Source organism: Armigeres subalbatus, chromosome 1, assembly GCF_024139115.2.
Source record: "Armigeres subalbatus isolate Guangzhou_Male chromosome 1, GZ_Asu_2, whole genome shotgun sequence".
NCBI classification, from domain to species: Eukaryota; Metazoa; Arthropoda; class Insecta; order Diptera; family Culicidae; genus Armigeres; species Armigeres subalbatus.
In genome coordinates, this window is record NC_085139.1 from 218,516,449 (window position 1) to 218,522,373 (window position 5,925).

Here is a 5,925-nt window from a genome sequence, read left to right on the forward strand (position 1 = left end):
AATGCGACATTCGTCGTTACTCTTACGTATATATGACTGATGGATACGTTTGCGTACGTTTTGACAGCCTTCTCATGGAAGAACTGCACAATCGAAGAAATCAGCCAAGATTAAAATATAGTTTTTATTAGCAACCCTATAACCAGAGACAGGCGGAGAGAGAAAAACTATCGAAATGGCAACGTATGAAATTGCATGATATCGTAAAAATAAGACTGGCAGCTCTTGAACTTTTTGCTTGCTTCTTATAGATGCAAAATGTAAACAAGTCGATTTGGAACCGCTTTTGACGGTTCGATTGGAAACAAGATGGCGTCTTCGCCGATCTTTTATTGTAGTATTTCTAGTTTTTATTAAAGCAATATGTACAAACAAGTGTACAGACATCTCCTAGGTCAACAACCTAGAATAATATTTCTTTTAATCCATTGTTATATACCGTAGCAACACGGAGTTATAGTGACTCGTAACAACTAATAACATTATTATGCGAACTACATATAATGAAATGAAATAAAACTAACTCGCACACGTTGTGGCTTCTACTCGTGATCTCAGCTCGTGATGAATATAGGATGATGACATGATGACGTTCGATACGAAGTTGTCACTGCTGCTGTTTGACAGCAGTAGAGGCTCAATAGAGATGAGTGACGTTTAACGCTCGCATAGATAGATTTAGCGCTAGGGACGCGCAACGCCTCCCCTGTTAATTAAATCTGATACGGCTCGTAACCTAGGATAGAATGTGCCAATTAGTCATTAAAAATCGTACCGATTTTCTGTCAAAATCGTACCGGTTGCTGATTGGGTGAAAATGACAATCGTTTACTTCGATCGGCGGTAACACATTTTCAAAAGGGCAGCTTGTTGTTACCTTGGCCGTGTTTCTGGGTAATTAAATTGAAATTTATGACAAAATTCAAAAGTTTGTTTTTTGATTTTTTGGATAAAACGAATTTATGCTAGACTGCAAATTATATTTGCATGATTGTCAAGGGTTATGCAAATTTAAGACTCTCAGTTTGAGGCATTATCAACCAACTTTTTATCCATTTTACTGTGAAACTTATCTAATTCCATGTAAAAACTTTTGGCTGATAGTACATAGCCTCTTTTATTACGCATAATGGAAGAAATGAACGAGAAAACATGACTTTTTTGCATATATTATTCGGCGGATTTCGCATAAAAAATATTCGGAAGCACTAGACACCACCTCGTCAAAGCAACCGACTGAGGAAACAACAAGGCAGTCTCAATTCAATTGTCACATCCTATTCTAGCTCGTAACGGATAGGTGCGCGGCGCTGCCTTGACGACCATCGCTGGATAATTTCCTCCAATTCAGGATGCCTAGCTGGAGTTCGTTGTCGACGCTGATGATGGTTAGGCTCCATAAAGTTCCTCAAGAATTCTAATTGTAACTCGTTCAGGCCTTCCGGTTCTACTGGTGGCTCGACAGCCTCGAGCGTATCTCCAGAACTGGATGGAGTCAGACTCCACGTATCGAGTAGAATTTCAAGTGGAATTTCTCGATTTGTTGCTTCCTTATTCTTGCTGTCGTAGCGCTTTCGTAACTGATTGCTGTGGGAGCGAATGAGGCATTCACGATCAGGTAACCAGACATTGTACATGACTTGTCCAATTCGCTCCACTATTTCTCCTGGTACCCAGCTCCACTAGTTGCCTTGGTGTACTTGAGCATATACTTTTTCTTTCACTGCGAAATGTTTTGCTTTTGCTCCATGCTCCATGTCATCAAGGTATGGACATGGACATTGCATCCATTATTTGCTGGAAAGATCCAGGGGCACTCTTGATACCGGGGGATAAATGGTTGAACTGGTAAAGGCCCTTGTGCGTATTGATGTTGATCAGCTTTCGACTTTCTTCATCTATTTGGACCTGAAGATAGGCATCCGATAAATCGATATGGCTAAACACAGTGCAGTTGGCCATCCGATGGAATATATCTTCCGGGAGAGGTAATTATTTGCCTCCAGTGCGCGGTTTAACCCAGTAGAGAAGTCGGCGCAAATTCGGACGGTTCGATCCGGTTTACGTACAACAACAATTGGTGCTGCCCATTCCGCGTGCGTAATTGTAGTTATTATTCCTTTGTCTTGAAGCCGATTCAACTCGTCTTCCACGACAGCTTCCGTGCTATATGACACCGGACGCTTTGGCTAAAACACCGGTCGAGCGTCGTCCTTGAGGGTCAAGTGCACCTGCAGCTCCGTACATAGACCAAACCGGTCGACGAAAACGTTTGGAAATATTGCTTTCAATTCCGCGACTTGTTTATTTTCTTGGTTGACATCTATCACCTTACAGAAGGACGACAATGGTACGTCCCACAACCCAAATTTGTCGAGTAGATCTGAGCCTAGGAAGTTGAGAGACAGATTTGAAGAACAGACGTAACAGTCACCTAGAAGCTTCTCTTTAATTGCCGCTGATGCCAATGTAGGCGCTAAACATTGCGTAGATGCCTAGTCTGTCGCCAGATGCAGTCTGAACTTCACAATCTGGTGGTGAAGTTTTTGGCAAACCGATTTTGAACCCGTTCTCCATTGATAATTGTGATGTCGGAGCCGGAATCCCATTGAAGGTCAACAGGAACACCGTTGATGGTTGTCTTGACGTATCGTCTGTTTTGCTCCACATTTTTAACTACCACAATCTTGTTTAAATGCTTATTACGATTTACTTGGTTCCCTTTGCCTGGCTTTGGACGTTGCTTGGATGAAAAATAGCAGCAATTCCTTATGTCCCGTTCTCCCGCAATCACGACATTTATGATCCTTAAACCTACACTGACTCGAAAATTGCATTCCGCCGCAAGACCAGCATGGTGACTTCGGCGCACTCCTCGAGCCGGTGACAAGCGCGGTGTCATCATCATCAATAGACATAGACCGCTGTCCTCATTAAAACGCAGCATGAAAAAAATATATAGCCCGGGACATCCTGGTTACGATCTGGCGATGGGCTAAACAATAGGATGTCAATAACCTGTTTTTCCTCCAATGAGTACCGTATCTTGCTTCAAATTGATGAGACTTTTGCATTCTCCGACAATTCGTTCAATGGTCATGTCGCGCTCGTTCATTCTTGAAAGTAGCCTCATCCTTTTATCCGAATCCTTCGGTGACTTGATGAGTCCACATGCAAAGATAATCTTCATCTTCGTCCTTCGTTGTTTGAAGGCATCATTGATGCAACGTAGACACGGTTGTACCGAAAATCGTCTTCAATTTGTAACCGGTTTCTTCAAATGAAAATTCCTTGGACAATTTCGGCAAGATGAATAATGTGTAACGTTCGTGCGCATGTGGACTCAATTTTCTTAATAATAGTCGTACCTTCGCATCATCTGCAAGTTGGGCTGCATCCTTCTCAAATAAATATGCATGCCGTGAGGACCAGGCATCAAACGAACAACCTTTTTCAAGGTCATATGCGAGTTCACTGATATTTGTTGCTAAGGAATCCAATATCAACTTATTCCGATTTGCATTCTGAACGTTTCCTTGGATGGCAGAAACTTGCTGCGACAGCTGTGTCATCAGCGCTTGCTGATTGCTGAGGATTTTCAATATCTTCTCTTTGAATGGCTGCTCTCCATTACTAGACTGCGATGATTGTAATAGCGACATATTCACACGAGGTGCCGCACTACAAGTGTTTAGCTGCTCTGGTCGAAGGGTACTAAAAGGCACGTGCAACGACACTTGAGGACAACAGATTTGGCGTAATCCAAGCTACGAAGACGGCGAAGGAAGCGTGGTCAGCGTTAGTAAAGTACTGTAGAAAGGTGTGGTCACCGTTGACCAAATACCGTAAAAAGACAAGACGCGGTGTACTAAGGTTTCAGTTGCTGGACGAAACCCGGTATTCAGTAGATGAGGATATGGACGACTATCACAAGAAAATGGAGGTTCTGTACACGAAGCTGTGTAACCTCGGGGATTGCAAACATCTTTCAATGCATTGGTACCGGCTCTGCAAACACGCGCTGACCACAAACTCACGTTAAGGTCGCTCCTGACAGAATCCCAGCTTCAAAGTGCTCGCGTTTTCGGGGGCACACCACTCGATTCGGAAGTAACGCACAACTGTTATTTTCATTTTTTTTCACGCATGCTGCGACGCACCAAAGTTGAATCAACAAAAATGACAGTTGTCCGCCGCCTCCGTATCGAGTGGTGTGCCCCCGAAAACGCGAGCTTTTTGAAACTTGGATTCTGTCAGGAGTGACCTTAAACATGGGGCCTCATTGCGCATCTCGAATCGAGATGCGTAATGCAGGGGCATTGCAAGCAGCTTAGGGTCTGTCTCATTTGGAGAATTAAACTTAAAAGTGACAGTTCGAAAATTAAAAAATCACCCCGTTATAAGAATGGCTGGTGCTACCCAGCAATTCCAATAGGACATCGATGGAAAGTGATTCGATATCTGTCAAAAGTAATCTTGCTCTGCGAGCAGGGTTATTCGATAATTATGGAAATGTCACTTCTAAGTTTAATTTCAGTTTAATTATCCAATTGAGACAGACCCTTAGAGAACCAAGAGGAGGATGGAAGAAATAGAATGCAAATGTTGTTGTACGTTCACGCACTGGTTATCAGAAACGGTAACACGATCGAGAATCGATAATTGAATCATCGATTCCGATACGAAAGAGCACAAGACATCAGACAAACATTCCTTCAGTCTGGCATCCAGGGTTGAAATATGCCAAAGCCAATGCAGTGAAAAACATGGATCTCAGTATATTGTACGGTCAATCGATTGAGATCTCATCGCCGCCGCCGTGAGTGGGACTGTGGCGTCAAGAAAAAATCATTGGCGGCACCAAATTTCAATTTACAATTCATCCACACAGTTTGGTTGGTGGTTTGTTCTGCAACAAGAGCCGTCAACAAGAGTCGTCAACAGATGTAGCGAACAGCATATCCTTTCCCTTACTAGGAAACAAAGTGAGCACTTCTGAATCCCGATGCTGTCGATTGGACTGAAGCAAACGCACGACGTGTTATCTGCTGGCAACACGTATTTTGCGATTAAGTCTGGACGACAAATCTGTGAATTTTCAAGCGGATTTGGTTGGTGATCATCGATTCCGAAAATCCAGCAGTGGCTTTCTCTTCACTCCTCTTCGTATTGTCGTCAACAGAACCCGAATTTATTACTACAGTAGAGGTCAAGAACTTTTATGAGCCTGGAAACTAATGATTTATTTATCAGACTAAGGCCTGAGTGGCCTGTACATGGCTGCACGTCGCTTCGCGCTTCAACCACGCAGTCTAGGGAAGGTCCGCAAATTGCCGGAAACTAATGATGGACGTGTGTGAATCAACGAGTGGAATCTTGCTCTACGCAGATAACCAGAATACGATCCGACAACTGAAGTCAGAGCGAATGGAACGACAAACTAAATACGTTTACACCAAGTTCCACACACTCAGTTTGTATTTCTGTAGCTCGGAAAAATCCGCACAGCCGTGTGCCCAGCAACATAAAAAACTGATATACCGTCAAAAATGAGGTTTGTTAGCTGGGTTTCGGCGAATTATTTGCTGATTTTAAGCAACTTTGACAGATATCTCGGCGAAAACATGTCTGCTGGGGCTCGGCTGTGCGAAACTCGGTAAAAGTTGAACAAATTGCTGAGATCCCGGTAAAAAAAAAGTGTGCAGGTCTTAAAGATCTCGTTCAACCGTAGTCTACTGCATCCGTCTGGACATAATCCTTGGGCGTTTCTAGGAGGAGCGATGAGATATCAAAACATATTGAAGAAATCAGCAAAGCATTCAAAGCAACGCCTAACAATATACGCTTTGTCATCAACAAGCTTGTTGTTTTATCAGAATCCGAGTAAAATATGACAAAAATCATTCAACGCGCATGCTCTGATAT